Genomic DNA, 26,376 nt, shown 5'->3' on the forward strand with positions numbered 1-26,376 from the left:
CTCCACACTGTATTTTCTAATCAAAAATATCTAATTATATATAATGTGTTTTTGTCTTTTCAGACATCTGCTCTGGGTGCTGTTGGAGGACAAAGCACCAAAAGAGTCACATGGAACATACTTTCAAGGCTTTTCTCACATGCAGTAGCCAAACAAATAAACTGGAAAGGAGTCAATGGGAAGAAGTGCTTTAAGGAAATGCTTACACGAAGTTTGTTGATCAGTAAGTATGGTATAAAACCAAGAAGAGTATTAGACACCTTCATTACAAAGCTCAAAAGTATTTGGACACTTATCTACAAAATGTAGATGAGTTTAAACATTAGTTTAGGTCATTGTCCACATATTTGTTTTATTCTAAGCATCAGCATCCACTACAAGGATATCAGTAGTGTTGATCTGAAGTGTAGTAGTCATTGACCAAACAGCATGAAGTATTAGATGGCAATATATTCTTTGTTAAAACAGAATAGGTAATAATAAAATACTATACAAGTGCACCAGTTGATTTTATTCAATTAAAATTAAGCTATAAATAATTGATATGCCTTTATCCCTTAACTCATTTACATTACATTATGGAGCTCAGTAGTCTGAGGAAGTTGGAGATGCTTATTGTAGTTTTTTTTTTTCTCAACAGGAGCTGTAAGGAAGAACCACTCTTCGACCAATGCAGCAGACAATGAAATCGATTCATACGCCATCCGTTGGTTTAATCTTGCCTCTGACCGTGGCGGCGGCCGGAAAGAACGTGCAAGAGCCAAAGAGGCATTAACTGAGGTAAAATCAGATTGAAGAAGCATTGTTGCATTTACTATTACTTTTTTCATCAGCATAACATTACAGTGAGCAATAGTGGCTGACCTCATAAAGAAAAAATACAACTTTTTTTTTACATTTATTACTTAAAAACACAGCAAGGCAAAAATAGCAAAAAACCTCTCGCTTAACTAATATAAATTTCAAACATTAAAGTCAAGTAAACTGTAAACGTGCTATTGACAATTTATTATTGTATTACTAAGATACAAATGAAATAAACAGTTTTTTGAGTGTAGGATTCAGGTACAAAAAAAGATTAAATGTACAATAACATGTTGGAATGTTTAAACAACAGCTGCAGTCACTATTAACCAGGGATGCGCCAATCAACCAGCCGGAGATCGTTATCGCCCGATAATTACATTTTATGACTCAATCGGTACTCATTAAACTTGGCTCACGAACTGATCGCAATTTGATAACATCAGCGTGTGAGGATGTACATGATGCATGTGGACATAAATTAATTGGCGCCTCAATTGCCGGCATGCATATACTATGGTAAAGAAATACTATGCCAAAGACATCTCGTCGTATGGTGATAGCTTGCATCGTTCTGCACAATTTCTGCAAACACGCAGGTACTTTGAGTAGTAGTAAATCTCCATCACGTGCGTTCAGCTGAAGCGGCAATTAAAACACACAGCCGTGAATCACTGACAAGCTATGCCAAATCGCGCTCATCATCAAATGCGATTTTGAGCGCGATTTGGCGTAGCTTTTCAGTGATTTACGGCTGTGTGTTTTAATTGCCGCTTCAGCTGAACGCACGTGATGGAGATTTACTACTACTCAAAGTACCGGCTTCATTGACTAAACACACCTCACAACATCGTGCGATTAATCGTGCAGCCCTAGTATAATAACATGTTTAACATTCAGCACTGATTTTTATATTATTTATTATTTATCATTTATCATTTTTATTTTAATTATTCATGTGAAACCAAGCATTTTAATACAGGCATCTGTTAATTACAATTGCTATGTATAAATTTGTTAATATAAGCTGTTTACAATTTAAATAACTAAATAACTAAACATTTAACAAATCATAATTCAATAATAATCCTTACCAATATCTTAAAAAACTTTTCAAAACAGGTTAGCACACTCCTACTAAGTGAACATTAATTCTACATAACCTCTTTACTTAACCATTCAAATATAACTAAACATTTAACAAATGGTAATTCATGAACAATAACCTACCAATGATTTGAAAAACATTTCAAAACAGGTTAGCACACTCCAACTAAGGGAACATTTACTCTTCTTTTATTTGGCCATAAAATGAGTTGTATGAAGTGCTGATGTGCCCTTGTTTTTTTTGTTTTTTTTTTGCAGATGCCCCATGAGAATTAAATAGATTGACGGTCCCACCTGTTACCTACACATACTCCTACTGCCATGTTACCTACAGTTAATTATATGAAATTATTATTGTTACTATTTCTTTAATTGCTCTGCTGTTTTCGGATTAAGACCTCATTGTTTGGACTGAGGAGACCGATTCCTGTAGTTGCACAGAACTAAAAATAAATAAATAAATGAAATAATTTATGTTGTTCTTGTACTTTTTTCAGGTAAGTAGGATTTGAATAATTTCCAAATCATTGCATTTCTTTTTTTATTTACACTTTACACAACATCCAAACTTTTTTGGAAACAATGTTGTAAATGTGTATTATTTTTTTATTAGTATTAAGTATACTGACAATTTAAATTTCTTTGAAACAGTGCTTAAACAATAGATGAAGAACTGTTAGTGTACATCTGACACATTTATTGGATGTTATTTCCTGTTCTTTTAGTCCCATACCGTCCCGTAAAAACATAACAAAGGCCCAAAACATGGAGAAAAATCTGTAAATAATGTCTTTAACACACTAGTTAGTGAAACTGGCTCCTGGTTAATTTATTTTTATCTTTTTAAATTTGAACAACTGTTGTATTACAGTTTTCATATAGTATTTGTTCAGATTCTTCTCATTGTGAAGCACTGTTTTAAGCTTGGTAATTATTATGTAAGCATAGTAAGTAGACAGTTATGTCAAATTTACTGTAGTGTCCTACAGTACTTTTTACTGTATGTTTAAAGTGAAGGAGTGACTGCTCTGTTAACACTAACGTTAGATTATGAGGTGGTATTATATTTAGTGCAGTAGCTGTTTATATGTATAAATCAGTGCTTAAAATTTTTTGTGTAACAGTTTTTAAAATTTGACAAAAAATATCAGTAACATAAGAGAATAAGATATTTACTGTAATCATGTAGAAGAGAAAATGCTTAAAATTCTATATATGTATACTATTTGTGTGTGTGTCTGTGTAAATATTTGCAAACATATATTAATATAAACATGAACTGGCCCAGATCCGGCTTGGTACTGGCCTTAAGTCCGGCGTGGTACTGGCACAGATCTGGAATGGTAGTGGCTCAAATCCAGCATGGTACTGAACCAGATCTGACATGGTATTGGCCCAGATCCGGAATGGTACTGGCCCAGATTCGGCTTTGTACTGGCCCAGATTCGGCCCACATTTGGGCCAAATCACCATTAAGAAATCCGCATCTGGCCCGGGGCTGGCCCAGTTCTGGTCCAGATGCGGAAAAACGGATCCGTGCCGGTATTGGCCCGTTGTGCCGTTCAAAACCGGCCCGAGTCCGTTGCACGGATCTGGCCCAGAACTTGCGATAGGTCTGGGCCAGATGATTTTTGCTATCTGGGAACCTTTATGTACCTGTTTCATATGAAGAATGTTCCTCAATCCTAGCAGTGAACATTAATATTAAAAATTAAATTAAACAATTCATTAAATGCTGTTTTTAAACAGAACACTATAGGAGTAGAAAATGGCCTTTCGAAAAAAGAAAGCTGAAGGGCAAACAAAGTAGAAAAATGCCTGCCAAAGACTAAGAAAATGCCAGGAAAAGCCTACTGGAACAGCTGAACTGTATTCTGGGTTAATCAAAGGTGCTTTAAATGATGACAGGTGTTTACTGACTCCTATTTAAAATGAGTTTCAATGTGATTGCTTAATTTGAAGAGTTACAAGAGGGTGTGCACACTTGTGCAACCATATTATTTTAGTTTTTTATTTTATTTTTTAGTTCCCCACACATAAAAAATGTTTGTTTTTTATGAAATTGTACAGGTTATAGTTTGTTTTCATTAAAGGTGGAAAAAGTTCTGAAAGGATTTATTGTGGTTTGATTTTTTTTTACAACACAGAAACCTTGCATTTTAACAGGGGTGTGTAGTCTTTTTATATCCACTGTAGCCTACATATCCATGATATAGAGAGAAATCCTGAAAAAAAAAAAAAAAAAACACTTTCTTTACGACTGAGGAAAGAAAGACATGAACATCTTGGATGACAAGGGGGTGACTACATTATCTGTGCATTGTTGTTATGAAAGTGAACTAATCCTTTAAGATTACTACAGTTATTGATTTTTTGCACAATATAGCACAGCAGTACAGCCTTTACATGAAGACTATAATGGCAATGAAGACCTCAATAATTATAATTATTGAACCTTGTCATAAGGGCTTTATTTTAGAAATGTTTATTTGAAAAAAAAAAAAAAGGATTCAGCCAATCAAAGCACAGTTAACGGTTAATTGAATAACGCGAGTCAGCAAGAGACGAACTGTGAGCGTTTCTATGGAGGACTAATCTCTTCTTTTCCTTACTTGGTCGATTATGTGAGTTAATGCCAGAAAGTAAGTTGTTTGTTTCCTGTGCCTGTGGTCATCTCGCTGTGTTTGAAAGCAGATTGGTATTCTTTGGTTATTGAGTTGTTTACTTAGCATCGCAGCAATCCGCGTTCGTTAGCACCTGCGCCAAAGTTTGCCTGTTACAATATGTATAACTACGTCTGAGTGTCACTCTTCAAGGTGATTTTTATTGTTATCTCCTTATATTTGTGAATGTATTACATTATTCACAATTTCTTTCTCTGTAATGGCGTCCTTTCATATCTAATGCCATGTGTGAGCTCACGACGCCACCTTGTGGACAGCTAGCTATGTACTGCAACTGCTTTAATAATTTAACCTGTAGTTATTGTGAGTGTGTTAATGTTATTAGTTTAGCTGTACATCTAGAGCTGCCCGATTTCAGAAAATCACGATTATTCAACATAGATATATGTATGTGTGTGTGTGTGTGTGTGTGTGTGTGTGTGTGTGTGTGTGATCATGGGTCCCCATGAGAAAACAGGCTTTTTTTTGAAGAAGTAAAAGTGTGCACAATCTCCTGTGAGGGCTAGGTTTAGGTGTAGGGCAATAGAAAATACGGTTTGTACAGTATTAAAACCATTACGCCTATGGAATGTCCCCAAAAAACATGTAAACCCAACGTGTGTGTGTGTGTGTGTGTGTGTGTGTGTGTGTGTGTGTGTGTGTGTGTGTGTGTGTGTGTGTGTGTGTGTGTGTCATAATCGTGTTGAATAATCGTGATTACAAATATTAACCAAAATAAAATAAAAATTTCAGCTGACCTTTCTTCACGATCTGCTCGCTGCCTGCCCCATAAATTGTCTGTGAAAAAAACGCGTCTCTCTGGTCAGCCTAGGGTCCGAGATATGGCAAAAAAAACAATCGGCGCTATCAACACACCGACAGATAACCAAACAGTGTTCCAACCAATCAGCGTCAGGGGTTTGGTGTTGTGGACTTTCCTACTGGTGCTGGGACGTGAGGGAGGCGGAGCGAAAGTCCACAACACCAAACCCCTGACGCTGATTGGTTGGAACACTGTTTGTTTTTGTGTGGAAAGGTTGGTAGTACCGATTGTTTTTTTGGCATATCTCGGACCCTAGGCTGACCAGAGAGACGCGTTTTTTTCACAGACAATTTATGGGGCAGGCAGCGAGTGGATCGTGATGAAAGGTCAGCTGAATTTGACACTTTATGTTTTAGGCTAGAAATCGCTGATACAACCTTTAATATTAGGCACAGAGACAGCAGAATGAATATTATTTGTTATCGCTTTCCTACAGGCCCAATATACTGTTACACATGCATTTTCATTCTCAACTGTTTGATCATTTAAGACATACCTGACAAGGGTTTACATGAATAATGACCAAACGCCTCATTTTGAAATATTTTTGCGTGTATTTGAGTGTTTAGGCGCGAACCTTGAGCTAAAAGTTAACTTCACATGTCCGTGTTCTGCTGCGTCTCTGAGCGCATACAAAGAACAGCGCATGTTTTCTTACGTCATTAAAAACACAACATCAAATAAACATTAATAAATCAAGCACGTCCAGTTTTATGAAAGTCACGTTACATGATTTTGCTGATTTGCATCTGAAATTAGGCTTTTATGGAGGAGTAAAAGTGTCCCACTGGTTAGGGGGCAGAACGCAATCATCGTTTCATCTCGATTACTGCATTTTCATGATCATTGAAGCTGAAACCGAAACTTATCTTGTAACTATAGGATCCAATATCCGCGTCTTTTCCGTCGTCTTTCCTCATTCAACAGAACAAAAATTTCTTCTTTGCTGGAGGAGAAGCTGCTGCTGTTTGAAAAAATCTATGTTCTGTTTACCAGTTAACAAAAAGCATGTGAATGGGTTTAATTTCAAAGATATGCATTTATATCTATGTCTATGGGTTTGACAAGCGAGTATGCTGGCTCTCTTCTTCTTCTTCTTCCGTGTGACAAGCAAGTGTCAGAAGCGCAGCGCCACCTTCTATACAGAAGTATTTCTGTTTTTCATTAAGCGTTATGCGAGTGAATTCGCAAGTGAAAATCCTGTGGGTATCCTGGCGAAAAATGTCTCAAAAAACACTGTCGAAAAGCGGTGTGTACAGGCTTTTATGTGTTCTTACTGACACACCACTGGATGCAAATCCACCTGTTACAGCACAAATACAGTCCTTACCTAATCCTTCAAAACAAAGACAGACATAGGAGGGCTTTTTTTCTTCTTCACATGCATTACAGGGCATTACTGAAGTAAGTTAGGTTGTTTTTGTACTTCATTGTGCTGCGGTTTCACTGCTGTTGAACTTGAATTAACTGCAGTTGTTTTTGTAAGAGAAGGGCTGTCTCTAGGGTTAGGGTTAGGTTCATTTTATGAAGTAAATCATTAATTCACAGGAAATGTTATTAATAACTTTCAATTAACTTAATTACATGAATGAAGTGTGAAGTTAAAAAATAGAAAAAATAGATTTACCTCAGAAAATATTTTAAATTGTGAGTGGTACTGTCTAAATATACATACATCACTGTAAGTATTCTTAAGTATTTTCTTCATTTTTTTTCTTACCCTTAGGATGGTAACACCAAGTCCATACACACGGCCAGCACCGATTCCTTTCAAATGTGTGGCAAATGGATCCACTAAGAAAGCCACCTCTTAAAAATGTCACAGTCAGTGCCAAGTTTGGCCGCCAAAATCGACATCGAGCAAACTCAGGACAGCACCACTTGTCTTGTTGAATGCAGACGAAAAGGCTGCAAAAGACATCCTATGTCCAGCATCCCATCAATGGAGAAGAGGCGGACTTCTTTTCTAGGGGGGATTACTTGACCATCCAAGGCCAAGGAGAGAGCGTGAGTTATTTTAATGCTGTTAATGAATATCTGAAAACAAAGGTTAATCTGCATTACTCTGTTGCTTAAATGAAGATAAAAATGAAGAATCACTGACTGACTTCCTTCTGCAAAAACACAAAAAGATGGCAATACATTGACTCACTTTAACACAAGCAAAAAAATACACGTAGCTCACTCATAATTTGACAAGTTCTTCAGTCAGATTTGTTGGAATACAGCTTATTATTAAGCAGTTTTATTTAGTCTGCTCTGCTGTGTGCCTTCAAGCATTTCCCAGCCCAACAACTCCATTACAGTTGTTTTCATTTATGCAACTGGTCAACAACAATTGTCAAGACTTTGTGTAACTGCACATTGTGAATGAGTATGATTAGACCTGAATCACTTACCTGTTGGCCTCTTATTCTGCAGGTACACGAAATGTGAATGACAAGGGTCCAGGAGGGCCATGTCCCCATCTTGGATCTGCACCTTAGATGCGGCCAGAAGGTCCTAGAAGTGTGACTTTGGCGAAACGAGGTCTTGAGTGAGCTCTACTTTGAGGATGGGGTAGAGCTCACTCACCTCAAGGCCTTTCCAAAGGAAAATGGGAAAGGAAAATTAAATTCTTCTACATACTCAACCGTCAAGGTACACAAATAATGCAAAACACATTAGCTGTTTCTCTTGATCTAGGGATGCACAATATTGGACTTTAATTACTCTCTTGTCATCCAAGATGTCTTTCTTTCTACGGTCACAAAAAAATAATTTGAGGAATACTAGGGCTGTCCCCGACTATGAATTTTCATAGTCGAATCAGAATTTTCGAATCTTTCTATAGTCGACCGATAGTCGAATCATCTAGGCCTATGTGTGTGTGTGAATGAGTTGGGAGGGGCACAACACTTTAGTCAGCAGGAGGGTAAAACAGTTTTTATTTTATTTTACACACTGCACACAGCAAAAACTTTTAATAAAGCGACCAAAACTGCCTGCCAACTGACAGACGAACTTATTTAGGTTTAAATAAAAACACAGAACGCGTCTTTTAGTTCTAAAAACGCGAGGCGCACAGCACTGCCTTTTTTGCTAAGCAACGACCGAAACAGCTGTCCTGTCAGTCAAATCAAAGGATTATAGCACGAACGCTCTAAAATCTTAGTTTTTTGCTGTTAAGTAAACTGTCATATTAGCAGAAACCCTAAATAATACAGCTCCTGGTTACCCACGATAGACACCAAAGGTTTCTCCTCCATTTCTTGCAGTCTCCGGACTTTTTTAGCAACGGTAAACTTTCGTCACCACAACAGAAGACCCGCATCTCCATTCATTCGATTGGACAGTGGAAAAGAACGCGAATGACGTTGGGTGTTTTTCCACTCAGAGTTGATTTTTTTTTTTTCAACTTCAGGCGCTCAGAGCGCTCCTGCAAAAACGCGAGGCGCAGGGGGCGCATGAACAGAGCGCAGAACGCTCACTGCCAACAGAAAACCATTCAAAAGAGGCGCCTCCAATTACAAAAACGCGTTCGTTGTGATCGCCGCCTAATCCCTGCCATCAAGATGGTCCGCATCTCATCATGGATCAGGGCAAGTGAAAATTAAATCTGTCACAGGGGTGGTTAGATGTATTCACAAACACGTTAAAAATATTTATTGAACACTTCTTTCTTTTCACTTTTGTTTTTACTGCACTATCATAATCAAAGGCTGTATATTAGAGCCCTGCGCGGGACTGTTTTCTTCATCCTGCTCCCGCCCGCGCCCGCCGAATTTCTGACCATTACCGCCCGCTCCCGCAACGTGTGTGTCACACTCCCGCCCGCACCCAAAAAATGTATGACCACTCCCGCCCGCACCCGCAAAACTCTGAGAATTTATTCCCGCACGATAATAGAAATGCATTGATTTTGCCTCTTCTCCCGTCCCGCAGGGGAAAAAAAAACGTATTTGTATTGATGTTATCAAGGAGATTCATGTTTGTTTCTTTCCCTGGCCTGCATGTATTCTGACACACTGGTAGGGAATAGTAGCCTGGGCTATCGAGGACATCTAAAACGCTTAGGCTACCAAGTCCGACTTCAAGTACTTTTTTCACGTAATTGCCGTATGCAGCCAGATGAGGGAGCGCCGCGCAAACATTACAACACACAGACTAATCCAGCGCGTTGTGCCGTAGACAGGCAGTTAGAACTAGAAGTACAGAACAGATTTGCATCGTGCGAGGGAAGAGGGAGGGCACCCTCTCGAAATCCCCCTGCAAAACAAGTTAAGCTGTCCAATGAAATGGAGTTGCACTTTACCTCCGTCCTGAAAACGAAGTAAGTTTAAGACTTTTTTTCCTCACTAACGCAAAGCGCGCTGAGCATCCGGATCCCGCAGTGCTTTTTTTAGCCGCCCATTCCCGCCCGCAGCAAAGTTCAAACCGCCCGCTCCCGCGAGATTTGCGTTGGGTCCCAATCCCAATGCAGCCCTCTACTGTATATAACTTAATATAAACGTACAAAACCAGTAGTTCTGTGTGCAATTAGACATTGAGCACCCCCATATTGCCAAAATGGTATGATGCTCGTTTCACCCACGAAGATTCGACTGTGAGATCGGTGGTCGAATCAGGCTCCGCATATCGATGCATCGAATCTTCGACTGTTCAGGGACAGCCCTAAGGAATACACTGCAGGATTTTTCTCCATATAGTGGACTTCAGTAGTGCTCAACACATTGGGCTCTAAAGAATCACATTTGAAGAATAAGGGTTTTATCTAGTGAAACGATCTGTATTTTCTGAATTATTTTACTATTTATATACTGTTTAACCTCAAATGCTCATTTTCTCTAGCTCTGGTTTGCTCTCCGGTTCAATACAGTTAGTGTATGTCGCCTACATCGATGAAAAAAGTACCGACCCAGTGTTTACAAAGTGAATGTGCAAAGAAGAAACACACTTTAAAAAAAGGTAACAGCGATGTAGGACGATTTTAAGAAAAAGAAATGTGAGTTTTTCAGACAGACCCTAACTGTATTGAACTGGATTGCACATGGTTCACACAGAGCTAGACAACACAAGCATTTGAGGTTAAAGAGTATGCAAATTGTACATTTTAATAACTGATCGTTTTCACTAGATAAGACCCTTATTTCTCAGCTGGAATTGTTTAGAGCCCTTTGAAACGGAATTTTTTTTTTTTACACCTTCAAAACATTGAGCACAATAGAAGTTCACTATATGAAGAAAAATCCTGGAATCTTTTCCTCAAATGTATATTTATTTTTTGTGACCAAAAAAAAGAAAAACCTGAATATCTTAGATGGCATGGGGGTAGGTAAATTATCAGGAAAATTTCATTCTGGAAGTAAAGAAATCCTTTAAATGGTTTTAAAATATCTTGCAGCCTTATAAAAGGCTAATGTAGTTAATTGATTCTTACCCACCAAATGTGCCACTTGATGTGATACAGCAGAAACTAACAATACATACAATTTTCTACATATTAGATTTATGTAATCAGCTCATATGGCCTTCCTATGTGGGACTCACACTACAAAACCTACATGGGACCCGCTGATTTAACCCAGCCAAAGCCCATGCCCACACAGTTCCCATGGAGCCCCTAGTTAACCCAGCTGGGCCCCCAAAAGTCATTGCTGGCTGGGTAGGGCCAAACCAGAGAGTATGTTCAGGACTGCTAATTATTATTTATGATGTACCATTAAGCTTGCACTAATGAATTTTAATCTTGTCACATCTATGTGAAGATGCTCACCTAACAAGAGTGTTGTACTTCTCATGTAGCACTAAGCAAATTATCATTTACCTCTCGCTGGAATCTGCCCCAATGCCCCTCCCTTGACTCATCTTGGACCTCACGCCCTCTCCTATCCCTCTCCTCCTCGTGCTGTATGTTGTACGCTCCAAGTCCTTGGGGATCATCAAGGTCCTGATGGAAGCGAGACAGGAAGGATCCAGGGAGTGGAGTTTGTCCAGCAGCCTCTTTGTAGTCTCTAAGAGTCTGGATTGTCACAGGAACCTAAATTTAAATAAAGATTTCCTGCCATTTAGTATATGCAAACAATAATGTCAATGCATCACATCAAACAGATTTAAATTCGATTGTGCACATATCATACCTGCTCTTTGCATCTCTGCCTTCTCTGCCAACTCTCCCAGGACGGCACTCAGGTTCCTCTGTAGGGTCTCAATGGCCTTGTGCTGTGAGAGCCAGCGTGTGTCCTTCACTTACTGTAAATGTCATGCAATATTGATTAGTTATGAATAGACAAACGATAACTAACTGGAATGCAGTTCCTACAAGGGCTGGGACATCCCTCTCCATCTTCAAAAAACTCCTGAAGACCCAGTTCTTCAGAGAACATCTCCTTTCATAGCACTGCTTACAACTAGTCTTGCTGATCCTACTGTAGCTCTTACCACCCGTCTAGAACTAACACTGAACCCGAATCACAATATAGGCAAATGTTTGCGTCAAGAACGACCACACTACAAACTATGGCTGTCACAATTCCTTGATGCAATTTGAGTTACTTAATTTTAAAAAGTCCTTGATTACAATTAGCTTCTCGATTCATTTGTAATATACTGGAAGTAGAACATTCCATGGTTAATCAATGAACTGAATTATTAAACCATTTTCTAAAGCTGCAAGATTACTATATTTATCAAAATCATTTAAAACAAATTAATCAATCAACCCATTAATCAATCTGCAACTGATGGAAATGCATTTTAATAGATTAGAATATTGTCTTATACAAAATAAGATCAATAATTACATTACTGCTGTCCATGTGAACATAGTTTACATCAGCCGTAATCTAATTATGAATCTTATTCTGAATAAGACAATATACTAATTTAAGGCATTTACATCAGCTGCTTTTAGAATACACATTTCATTTACCTGTTTTTATGTTATAGACCTTGGATCAAATAGTGGCACGTCAGCACATTCACAGCCATGCCGTCCGAGGTTCTCTCCAGACCTTCACTTATCAACATGCAGCTTTTTTATGGTATTATATGCAGTTTGGATGTTTCATTTTAGTTTTATGAAAGCTTCAAGTGCAGTTGTCATGCTAAGCACATAATGTTTTATTTGTAGCATTAACCACTTTTTAATCACTATAATTTTGTTTCAAAAGTTCGTTTTTTTAATTGCACTATACTAGTTACATCCCACTGAAATATCAATAAGTTCATAAAATCAATGTGCTTTTACAGGAGTGTAAACTGATTTTTTGTTGAAATCCAGATTGCTCAGCAGCAGGTGGAGACTGCTGTGGTGGAGATTGTGGGGTTGTCAGACGGCGAGGACAGCCTTACTCTGCTGACCAGTGATTTTGAGGAGTTCACTGTTCCAGTCGACCTCTACCACAGCAGCATAGATGAACTTGTTGAAAGCCTACCTGTCAGAGTCAGAGTCCAGATAAAACACACATACAAACATGTTACAGATGTGTCCTTAGTCCAGTCTTAGTTATTGAGTTTAGTTTAATTAAAATTAAGTGAAAACGATTTACTAGTTTAGTTCATTTTAGTTGTAGCCAGTAGTTAATTTAATTTATGTAGTAGCTCACATTTAGTAGTTTACAGTAATTAATTTTGTTGTAGTACAGTTTGTTTAGATACAGTTTGTATTAAGATTTGTTTTCTGTTAATTTACATCTTTTTGTTGCATTTAATTTGTTACAATTTTTTTTTATTTATTCATGTTTTAAACTTTTAAATATATTTTCAATTCAAAAAGTTGTTAGTCTGATATTTTCACACATATATGCATTTAAGTTACCTCAACAGTCAGTATGTGTAACTAGTATGTTTAACTGTGGAGCACATGCTAGCATTAGCATCAACATTTTCAGCCTGTCACAAAAAGGAAAGAGTTTCTTCTTTACATTTTGTAAATTTTTCATAATTAATGGCATCATTGGCATTCTGTGTATTTCAAAAGTTTTTGACATTTGTAACGCCCAGGGAATAAAATAGATGTCGGAACATATAATCACCACTTCATGTGCACTCACTGATGGGGAGACAGTATACCTTTCAGTAAGAAATGGTAGCAACCCTGAATTTAAAGAGGGGCAGTCATACGTAGGAAAAAAAACTTCACCCTCTCGTACAAATATGGGCGGCCATGCTTGTTCGTCAATCGAGCAACTATGAAATTTAAAACAGCTCCACTTCCCATTACTGAGGAGGCCACAAGAGCAGCTAAAGAGGCCCTCTATCCACCTTCCCCACGCAAGACTTGAAGAAGATGTCTTCACAAACAGGAGCTACTTGACTCTCCAGGGGCAGATAGAGAAAGTGACTTTAAAAGCATAATTGAATATCTAACACAGTTATCCTGATTTACTTACTAAAGGCACCTGGAAGCTATTTAGGTCTTTTCCACTGGAGGGATGGGTTCATATTTCCCTGATCTATTGGTGGGCATACTTACTTTTTGGCATGTTCACCCCGCAATAACTGAGGATGATTTTAGGGTCAGAACAGGGTCTAAACTTATCACATGCCATAGGAAACACTGACACAGTATTTTAAAAAGTGTTAAAGATGTAAACAAACTTATAACTTTACTATAACTTCCAATAACCAAGCTCCTATAAATACCCAGTTCAAATAAAGCCCCTATTGTACTTGTGTTTCTCAATCATGATAATGAAGTCTGCTAACAGCCTGATCTGACATACACAATTTAGGTGAATTAATCTTGAATGGGAGAACATTAGAAGTAATACACAAAATATTTAGTGTTGAGGGATTGCCAGACCAGGATTGATGCTGCGTCCCAATGTCCCTACATACACTACATCCTTTAAGTATGTACTCCTTTGGTAAAGAAAAAGTACACACTTTACTGTGTAGTAGAAAAGCAGCATGTTGATCTGCCATTCGGGGGTCTTTCATGCCAAAATGCTCATATTTTATGCATAATGATGCATTTAAAAGTTAATGAACAAACGTGTGTTTATAAAAGTTCACATTGCTGTTCCCGAGAAAATACAACACAGATAACATTCAATTTTTTTTTTTACCCAGTTAAATGTTGATTATTAGTAACTTAAACCCCTTTTTCTAAACATTTCTACTTAACCGCCAGTCACGCACAACCGCCACCTTAAGTCCACCATAACACTGGATGGCATAAGAAAAATTGTTTCATCCAACTACACAACTGTCTAGCTACACAATATAAGCTGCACAATACATCAGAGATGCCCAAAGTTTAGCTCCAACTTGCCTCAACACACCAGCTGGGAAGTTTCTAGTATATTACAGTCTGTATTCTGTTTTCTACTCTCCTGTGAATAAATATCTCATGATTGCTTCTACTTACTGTAAGTTCGTCCTTCTTAATATAGAAGTGAGATTGAGCAGCTGGCTGTATGATGCAGTCACAACAACCTGAACACAATCAAACAGTGGAGATGATAGTGGACTTCCGGAACCAAATAACTATGTCTGCACCATATCTGTATTTTCTACACTGGAAGATACTGACACCAAGAAAAAATCCTTGTATGTGTAAACACAGTTAGCAAGAAAGCTCTTTCTGATTCTGATCATCCCTAATTATCATTGAAATGACTACTTATTTCTTGGTACACAAAGTGAAAATATTGATGGGAAATTAAGGAACTGTAGGCTAAATCTAAACACAGTTTTCAGTTTTACAGTATAATCTGTATAATTTTACTTAACACTTGTTCAAATGTATTAAAATAACATTGACCAAACAAAAAGGTGAATAAAAAAAAACCAAAATGCTGCCAAAATTTTGTTCACCCTCCCAATGTATTTATCTCTGGCTCAGCCTGATCAAAAGAAGCCCAGCTGGATGGAAACATGCCCAATCTGGCAACACTGTTCCTGGTTTTGTGTTTGAGTGTCATGTGAAAACCAGGTTTGTCTGCCAGTCTGTAAAGTCACGGATAATAAAATATCCACTAGATGTCAGTGTCCGATAGACACTCGGAGAACTTACAGACTAGCAGTAAATAAACTGCAGTAATACTATGTGCAGTGCACATAGCATGCACATGGCATGCTTTAATGCCACTGGTTCAGTATAAAAAACAGGGTCAGGTGATGGAAGCCCGTCAATCAATATATTGTCTTGTTGGAGACATAAATGCTTATCACTATACAAAATAAAAGTTGACTGACACTTAACCCTACAAAGCCAATGCTAGTGAACCAGCATCTCCAGCTTTATTTTGCTTGAGAACAGAATGAATATGTTGGTCCACTAGCTAGACCAGCACTATACCAGTATAACCCAGCCTGCAGCAGCACTATACTAGCATCAACCAGTCTGGACCAGCACTATACCACTTTAACCTGTCACGTCTGTGTGCAGGTTGTGATGAGGTGTGGTTTTAAGGAGATGCCGGGAGAACAGGAATATAAATGAAAACACTTTAATAACCAAAACAAACAGAAAACCAGGAGTATACATGAAACACAAAGTGACTTCATCGACGGACACTGGGACTGAGCAGACACAGACTTTAAATACACAGAGACAGGGCTGCGGCTACAAATGAGATAACAAGGGGGAAATACAAATATGGGCAAGACTGAACCAACTAATACCAAACCAGAAAGGGGGAACAAGGACTAAACCAAATGAACTAGAAACAGAGGGAGAAAAAACACAAGGAAAACAGAACAGAAAAAAAAAACAATAATCCTGACAAAACCAGCATAGATCAGTTGGGAATGCATGCTGGTTTATGCTGTATTTTTCAGCAGGGTCCTCATGGATTTGCTCGATTCTTGATCCTATTGCCCCTTTCGCTCCCACTTTACTTCCTCCCATTTCAACTTACTGTCCTGTCTGAAATAAAGGCATAACAATGCTGAAAACAAATATCTCTCATAATAACAAATGCTCTCATAAGGAGAAGAAAACAATAGCTGTTTTCCTTACCATCTCCAAATAGTTAAATAGTTAAAATGCTCTTAAAATGCAGATTACTGCTAAATGTAGTTGAAAAAAACAGTTTTGTCACAAACTTGGTTTTAACAATCAGGTATATTTGCATTTTTTTTTTTACATCTACATTTATTCATTTAGCAGACACTTTTATCCAAAGCGACTCACAATTGGGAATACAGCAAGTGATTCATCCTAAGGAGGCAGATCAACATAGATCTGGTGATTCACCGTGTCAAAAGCTGCAGATAGGTCATCATTTTCATGATGAAATTCACTTGTCACTCAGTTTAAGACGTTAAATTAGTTATCTTCCTCAGTAAACACCCTTTTGTTCGCCATGGCTGATAGACCTCACTCACTCGCTCCTCAGTCAGACTGACTGCGGCTAGAGTTGTGACGTTCGCGAACGAACCGATTCTTTTGAACGGCTCATAAACATGAACGATGGGAGCCGAGTCGCGGCTGGGGGGGAGCCGTTCTTTCTGTCGTTCTTTTTTCCTATGCGTGTTTCACACAGATGCACACAAATTATTCCCGGATGGTCTACTACTTAACTTAAGAATTCGAAGTGCGGATCAATGCACACTCTAACGGCTAATATTGCCCACAACACATTGCGCGGTGAACGAGGATCCGATTAGAACTACAAACACGCATAAAAATTGTTTAAAAAAACTACAAACATGGCGAATACGCGCTACCAACGGACAGCTAGAGAAAGGGGTTTTTGAGATAACTAATCAATGTGTAACCTAATAAAAATATTTTAATAATGTTATCCATGGTATATTTCATGTGCAGCAACATTATGAACTTTTATAATGATAGGTTTGTTCATTAACTTTTAAATGCATCATTATGCAAACACAAGCAAAGTTCTCGGCATAAAAGACTAGTATAAGAATGTGCCTCTTCATTTTTCTCTAATACGGTAGGAAATCAAATTAAGCGAAATGTAGATGATATTAACTGATAGGGCAGTTTAAACAGTGACAGGATTTAGGTAACTAAGCAACAGACGAAGTAGTATGTCCCAAAGCTTGCCTACTTTTCTGCTACATACTCAAAAGTATGTACTTTTTCTTCACAAAAAGAGTACATACTTTAAGGACATACTATAAGTATGCGAATTGGGATGCAGCAACACACTTTGTACTAAAGGTAAAACCAAAATAGTGATGCCACTGTCTAAGCAGAGGGATGTTGTGCAACCCTATTGTCCACACATGACAAATGAGGTAATAATCAATATTTCAGAATAATTCAAACTCAGATATTGGTGTGTGATACAAATCTCACCTAATCATTTCTCCCAGTGATTATTTCCAGGATAAACTGAGATGCCCCCAAACTGGCTTCTTAAAACTGACTAAATATTTAAAAAGAGCCAAAAGAGCCGTTCTTTTGAACGGCTCTTTGAAAGGAACGGATCGCCAAGATCCGGATCCCCTCAAAGAGCCATAAATCCCATCACTAACTGCGGCAGCAGCGGGGAAACGTAGTGGGCGTGGTCACTTCACTCGAGAGTGACCAATAGAAAAAGGCCTTTCATCCTGGTAGGTAGAGACCGCCCACTGAGATTCATCTTTACTCGCAAGCAAACTTTTCAACTTGCAAACAAAAAATTTAGACCCGCAAAAAAAGACAGCAGAAAAGAGAGCAACTTTTGTGGTTTCGCAATGAAAAGTGTTTGAAGTGCACAAAGAAAAATAAAGATTGTAAAAAAATGTACACGCACTGCAAATAATTTTGTTATCAATTTCTTTATTTTTGAGATTTTAGAAGACTTTTTTGCAAACTATTTTTAATTACAAAATAATTAGTTTTACTCTCAAACACAGTATGTTTGTTTGAATAATAAAGACACAAAATTAACCCCATAGAGTTCCATTTGTGAGTGTGGTCAATTGTAGCTCCTGTATGTGTGGAGCTGAGAACTTGATACTTGATCTATTACTGATAGATGTAGTTTTGTCTGTAAAGAATGTGGCGAAGTCATCCGCTATTATAGAAGTTGTGGGAGGTGGTGGAGGGGGACAAAGCAGTGTATTAAAAGTTTTGAAGGTTGCGTGCGTTCGGAGCATTGTTGATCTTGTTGTGGAAGTATGAAGATTTGGCAGTATGTACTTGGGTAGAGAAGGATGAGAGCATAGACCTATACATCCTCAGGTCAGATGGATCCTTAGATTTGTACGATTTTCTCTCGGCTGCCCTAAGTTTGCACCGATGCTCACGAAGAACATCGGATAGCCAAGGGTTTGTCGGAGCAGCCCGTGCTGGCCTGGAGGAGAGAGGGTATATATCATCTAGACAAGAGGTTAGAGTGGAGCATAAGGTGTCGGTTGCTGCATTAGTATCCAGGGATGAGAAGTGGGTTGGAGAGGGAAGAGAGGAGGATACTAAGGAAGAAAGGTGGGAGGATGAGAGAGAGAGCGTAGGTTTCGTCTAAAAGTAACAGGTAGAGGTGTTGGGAGAGTACAAGTAGCAAGATGTAGGTTAAGTGTAATGAAGAAGTGGTCAGAGATGTGTAGGGGTTTGACCACAATGTTGTCTGAAATACAATTTCGTGCGTAAATGAGATCAGTTGGAAATGTAATGTAAATTTAGCAAACATATTTGATTCATTTGATCGGAAGATCTTAAAGATCCCATGCATTTACCCTCCCCTTGACAAAATGAGGAGAGAAGTGACAAAAGTTGACAAAAGAGACTTTGATACAGAGACAGTATTTTGTATTTGGGATCTGATCAACCAAAACCCATTTTAAACCCAGGTGTAAACAAAGGCCAAATCTGCTGTGAACCTCAAGTGTTTCCACCGTGATAGCACAGCAAAGACTTCTCTCTGGTGTTATTACATGACTATGTCACACTGATAACAAAAATACAGTTCTCTCATGTGTGAAACCTCATGTGATATTTAAGTTCTGCTTTATTTCTGAAACTCTTTCCACAGTGACCACATACATATGGCTTCTCTCCAGAGTGAGCTTTCATGTGTCTGTTAAGGTTTCCTTTTTGGTTGAAACTTCTTCCACATTGCTGGCAGGTGAAAGGCTTCTCTCCAGTGTGAACTCTTATGTGGTCTTCAAAGTGTCGACTATAATTAAACCCCTTTCCGCACTGAGGACATGCGTAGGGTTGCTCTCCAGAGTGAATTCTCATGTGGTCCTTAAAGTGTTGTTTTTGATGAAAACTCTTTCCACACTCAGAGCATGTGTAGGGTTTCTCTCTATGAGTTCCCATATGAACTCCAAGGTTTTCATGTTGATCAAAACTCTTTCCACACTGATCACACATGTAAGACTGATCTCCATTGTGAATTCTCATGTGTCTGTTAAAGCTTTCTTTTTGAGTGAAACTTACTCCACACTGTTGGCAGGTGAAAAGGCTCTCTCCAGTGTGAACCGTCATGTGGCAATTAAGGTGTGCTTTCTGATAGAAACTTCTTCCACACTGTTGGCAGGTGTGAGGTTTTTCTCCAGTGTGCATTAAAACATGTATTTTAAGACTTCCTTTATGACGGAAATGCTTTCCACATTGTTGGCAGGCATAAGGCCTCTCTCCAGTGTGAACTCTCATGTGGACACCAAGGTTTCCAAGGTGAGTGAAGCTCCTTCCACACTGTTGGCATGTGTACGGCTTAGCTTCTGTCTTTTGAGCCCTTTTTAAGGAAGTCTTCTCAGTTTGTGAACAACTAAAAGATTTTTCTCCATGTATGAAATCATAATCGTTCTCTTCAATTTCATTCAGTACTTGACTCTCCTCTTTCAGTGCCATTAAGTCTAAGGTGAAAAAAGACAAATAAAAGTTAACCCCAGTTTAATGACACAAAATAACAGGCATCAACACATTTAAAGTGTCAAAAAAAAAAAAAAAAAAAAAAATATATATATATATATATATATATATATATATATATTTATATATATATATATATATATATTTAAACAATATTCTATATCCACTAAGCAACTGTAAAAGATGATGCATGTAATCTGAGAAACCCTTCTCAATACTGCTAACTCTTCACTTGCTTAGGATGTCTCAAACACTATTAAGATTGCACTCTAGTCTTTGGCAGCCTGTAGAACCGCTTGCAAGATCATTCAGGGCTCTAGAGTGCGACCAATTTGGTCGCATGTGCGACCTAATTTCTCAATGGTGCGACTAAAAAAAATCAAAGGTTGCACCGGTGCGACCAGCCGTTCGAGGGGGAAAAAAAACGAAACTCCTTCACTCTTAGGCCCAATCCCAATTCTATTTTCTACCCCTCCGCCTACCCCTCGCCCCTTCCCCTTGTCCCTTGAAACAAAGTGTAAAGGGGAAGGGCTAAAATATTTCCCCTAAGAAATGGGACACCGCTACAACACTGTTATACGTCATCATACGTTGTAGCTAGTTCCTAATGTTACGTCAGAGGACATGCGCAGATGTTTATCACTCATTCCAAGATGTCAAAATGTTGTCATGTTGCAAAAAATACAAATGTACGGACCGGTACGCACCGTTCATTCACATGTGGCCGTAAGCAAAACAAACAACGCATTATCACATGCGCGGCAAATTGCTAATCAGTGTAGTGGTGCCTGGAGAAGTATAGATGCTTCATTTGTGAATTTCGTTTTGAACTTTCTATTTGAACGCATTCGTTTTCTGGATCCTTGGACTAAATGTTTACAGGGGTTCACTGGTTTAAGAAATTTCTGATCGTAAAAATCAGCTTCTTTTTATTTGTAAGGTATAGTTTTTATTATTATGTACTGATTTAAATTACTGGTGCGGTGAGCGGGCGCATTAGGCGCAATCATTAAATACATTTCAAAGCAAGCCGGCTCCACGGTCCTGACTGCATCATCACTGTCTTTATTGGGTGTTTTGAGCAAATATTTACATTTATTCACATGACTGGATGTGGTGGACTGCCATGATTTTTGCGAATGCAGGACACTACTGAATAATGCGCATCAGAGGGGATTTAAAAAGTGGAAATTGCCGTGCCACTGGTCTTTCATGTTTCTAACATGCAGTCAAGTGTATATGACATAAAAATATATTTTGTAATATCGTGCAATCAGTGCTATCTGCTAGCAAACTTTAGCGATTTTTTTGCAAACGTTTATTTACAAAACAACACCATAAACACAAACACAAGATTGAAGGTAATATAAATATATTGAAACATTGTCATGAAAATCCTTATTAAAGGCAAAAATTACTTATATTTACGAGTCTGCTTGCTCGAGTGAGCAGCCATGTTGGAAATTTCTCTTAGCCCTTCGTTTGAAGTGAGGTCCTGAAAAATCTTCGTTTGGAGGGCTATCTGGCCCTTCCCCTTACCCCTACCCCTCCAACCAAATGAGAAATGAGACACCCCTACCCCTTCACGTGAACGCGCCAAACGGAGGGGTAGGGCTAAGTGTAGGGCTAAGGGGTAGAATTGGGATTGAGCCTTAAAGTCTCCCTGTTGCTCAACAACAGACACACATTAGACCCATATCGTGGTCTAAACCATTCAGAGATAAAGGACGGATCCCGCCCCCCCTCTGATTGTCCATGGTCCAGATATTCCTGTGCGTGTGTGTGTACGTTTGAAAATGCATGTGATGCAGTCAGGATGTCTCTACATTTGCAAGCGTTTACAATGCCTCCTCCGCAAAAACACGGACTGGATCGCGGACTCCATTCATAAAAAAAAACGAATTTACAATGGCGCAGAATGCCACGTAATACGTTGATTTCTGGATTGATAAATCAAAAGTTGGTCTGTCACTTAATTCAAATCGCGATATGGACTAGTGTCTATGAAAACTGAAAGGCAAAAATACCGTTTAAAACGAATCCTGCATGTTCCATTCGCCTCTATGTATTAGGCTAATGGTGGAGACGTGTATTTTTTTTTTTTAACTACACGCGTATAGACTACTGAAGCACGCGTGACGCTCCCGCAAATTTTTGGAATTTGCATCTCACATGAACAGATAAACTCAATCTCCAAACCTACTGTGTCACTTTTTACCGTTTCATTTGAGAAAGCATCACATCATACTGTACACACAGAAACTTCACGGAAACCTGTCAAAATAAAAGTACGGTTTAACATGAAACAAAACAATATTAGTCCTGTATTACTTTTGTACAGTATAATGTTGGTGTTTATATATTCCCATTTATAAATCATATATATGTTTGCCAAAAATTAAAAAGGTTTATTTTTCATTTGATTAAAAATAAATACATGTTTATGCTTTCATTTGATTATGAGAAAAATTAAAACAAGAATTTCGAAAAATAGAAAAAAAAAAAAAAAAAAATTTTAGAGCCCTATTGTTCAAAATGTTAAAATAGAGAGTTTTGGACTTATTTTTTCACTGAAATGTTTTTGTTATTACACAAAGTAGGGTAAAGTACTGGGGAAAAAATATGCTTCAAATAAAGAACTTTATATTGACCAGATTGTTAGTTAATCATTTACAAGTCAATATTGCCTATATGGACAGGAATTAAAAAATAAATAAAATAAAAAAGTAAAAAAAAGTGAACTTGTAAAACTGCAGTGTTAAATGTGATGCGGTTGAAAATTTGGGTGCACCTAACTTTTGTGCTGGTGCACCTAAGAAAAAAAAGTTAGGCGCACCAGTGCAACCAGTGCAAAAAGTTAGTCTAGAGCCCTGTCATTGTGAAATTTGGCACACAAATAGAGGACAATCTCAACATGAACCACAGCAAGTTTGGAGTCTCTAACTTAAACCATCTAGCGCCGCCAACCATCAAATTTACACTCAAGTTTAGGCTAATCATTTTTAAAAAAAAGAAGCAAAATTATATTTTTTTTTTCTCTAATTCTGCTCATGCTGAGTCAAATAGACAACAAAAGGCAGTGATTTTGTTGGATATTATCATTAAAAAAACTTGACTGTGACCAACAGATAGGAAGATCATAAACAGCTGGTCCTTAAGGTAGGCCTAATTCCAGTATATCAGGCTGGAAATAAAAACATTTGCCTATCATTCATCAACCTCACATATGGCTTATTATTTGAAAGTGAAGCATGTAAAGAAGCAGCTGACTGCTTCATCTGGTGACTCATGCTGGACTGAGACACACACCAGTTTATCAGCCGCCTCAGTATTTGAGGTGCTTTTCCTAATGCTCTTTACAAGTTTTGCCACTGTTTGATAGCTTTGTCTACATCAGCATGACTGTTTACTTCATCTTTTATGGCGAGTCTGACTTCTGTCTCGTTAAGAGCATTTGGCATCAGAGTATCACGTACTGTACTGAAGGGTGTGAATCGTCACTGGTTTTACAATTCGATTTAATTACGATTATCATATCAATAATTCAATTCGATTCAATATCATGATGCTATATAATGTAATCTAATGGAAAACTGTGAGTGGCACGGCAGGAGTTTCTGTCAGCTAAGTGCTAAGTACATTTTATTGTCACAAAAGTTATTTGAAATATGAAAGTATTTACTTGCATTTAAGATTTTTTTAATGTATTTAAAATTACCTTTTAAATGTAATTTGATGCGGACAATAAAAGGGTGATGTCTCATCTTTTACTCTAATATAAATGCCTTCTAAAGAAATGTGATGGAAACAAATGAGTGTTTATCAGTATTTTTTGTGTGTACATTTACAAACATATGAACTTGAGCCATAATAGAGTTTTTTTATGCATTCCTGTCATCACAAATAAACAGAGCAGCTGCAACATGAAAACTAAACAGTGTGTGTTATCTTATAATGTGAAACTTTGATAATATCAGTTTAATTTAAGCTGCTACTGCAAATTAATAAATTGCTATTTTTATTGTAAATCATTTGTACTTGTGCTGTCCAATCCTAGCAGTGGACATTAACATTCAAATAAAAAAGAGACAATTCTTTAAATGCTGTTTTTAAATCAGAGCACTATAAGAGTAGAAAATGGCCTTTTGAAAAAGAAAGCTGCAGGAGGGCAAGTAGAAAAGCACCTGCCAAAGACAAATGAATTGAGAAGTTGTACAGGACAGTTCATAGGATAGTCCAGCTTTGAGAATGAAAACCAACCTGTTTGTTCTTCAGTATCTTCTTGTTTGACTCTGAATGTTTCTTCAATCTTCATCTCTTCACTCTCCTCTTTAATAAACTCCATCTTTATAATAGTGTCACGTGGATCTCAACTGCTCCAGCAGGAGTTTTTTCTGTGTGTTTGGAAACTGTGTCCTGATTAAGATGAGAAAAATCAACAGAAATAAAAATAAATAAAGTCCAGTAGTCAGTGCACTGGTAAGTGAGTCAGCGTGATAGTTAATGGACTTCAATGATTTGATAAGACAAACACTCAAAAGTTTACCTTACTATTCAGTCCGGTTTTTAATTAATATATTACATAAAATATAATAGCTACTGTATTTTAAGGTTGTCATTACAACAACAACAAAAACATTTGCAATTGTTTGTAAAAGTTGTCATTTCTCATGTTTTGTTTGTTCTCATTGTATTTCCACTGTTTTGAGCAGCAGGTCTCTCTCAGCGAGCGGCGATTCGAAACAGTGAATCATTTTGTGAATCAACCGATTCAATTGACTCGGAGTTTGTAATTCGTGTTTCTGATCTGAATCACTAACAGAGAGAGAAAATAGGCGCTGTGTGGATGCGCTTTACTCACAAAATAACGGTAATTATTAGATACAATATTGCAATGTTACACGCACTAATTATAAAGTTTAAAATCGCGAGTAAACCATATAAACTAGGCTGAATGCGTTGTATGAATTTAAACACTTTAAATGATAAAGACTACAAACCTTTCTTTAACTGAAAGCAAACACTGATGCAGGAGCGCGGAGCAGCCTTATGACGTCACACCACCCGCTCAAAATATAAAAGTCCTGTTCACGCGCTTCTGTGTCTACAATCCAAAAAGTGCATAGATATTTACAGTGACACACATGAACAATAAAACATGTCAATGGTATTTAGAGGTTTATTCTTGGAGAAATACATATTAAAATGTATATAAAGAAATTATAAAAATATTATTTTACAAAAATTTACAATTGGTAATATTTATTATTTTAATATTTTTCCAAATGTATTAATTCTTTTCATATATGTGACCCTGGACCACAAAACCAGTCATAAGGTTAAATTTTACAAAAATGAGATATATACAACATATGAAAGCTCAATAAATAAGCTTTCTATTGATGTATGGTTTGTTAGGATAGGACAATATTTGGCCGAGATACATCTATTTGAAAATCTGAAATCTAAGGGTGCAAAAAATCAAAATACTGAGAAAATCACCTTTAAAGTTCTCCAAATTAAGTTCTTAGCAATGCATATTACCAATCAAAAATTACATTTTGATAGGTTTACAGTAGGAATTTTACAAAAAATCTTCATGGAGCATGATCTTTACTTAATTTCCTAATGATTTTTGACATAAAAGAATCAATACTTTTGACCCATACAATGTATTTTTGGCTATTGCTACAAATATACCCCAGCGACTTAAGACTGGTTTTGTGGTCCAGGGTCACATATATATAGTAAAGGCATAATTCGATACTGCAAAGTCAAAGTTTGAAGTGTCAAGAATATTAGATTATTATAGTTCGTTTAGACTAGAACACTGTTTCATTCTTATTTCGCTATATGGTACCTGATGGTTTTTTATTTTATTTTTTTTATTTTTTTTTGCTAAGAACGTTCCAAAACATTTATTTCGCCATGAATTTGACAACCCACACCCAACCACTCCCCATCTTGTACTTCTGAGTTTGAGATCTTCCCAGAGCACTAGACTGCTTCAAAGGCTAAAATAAAGGCGCCCACCAGTAGTTCAAATATACAGCTACAATAGAGGAATTACGTGCATATTGCATTCACACTTCTGCATTGCAGATTATGCAGTTTTCTGTTGCTATGTGGGTGCTCATTTTATTTTTTATTTTTTTTTTACATTTAGCCAAAATATAAAGATTCAGCACTTCACATAAGCAATTTTGTCGTCTCAACAACAA

The 26,376-nt window shown here is 37.5% G+C and overlaps 1 pseudogene; it reads right to left on the reverse strand.

Moving 5' to 3' along the window:
- LOC141332957 (uncharacterized) overlaps positions 1 to 24,549 on the reverse strand; it is a 100,265-nt pseudogene extending 75,716 nt beyond the window's left edge.
- Between the last annotated feature and the right edge of the window lie 1,827 nt (positions 24,550 to 26,376).

Source organism: Garra rufa, chromosome 4 (assembly GCF_049309525.1).
Source record: "Garra rufa chromosome 4, GarRuf1.0, whole genome shotgun sequence".
NCBI classification, from domain to species: Eukaryota; Metazoa; Chordata; class Actinopteri; order Cypriniformes; family Cyprinidae; genus Garra; species Garra rufa.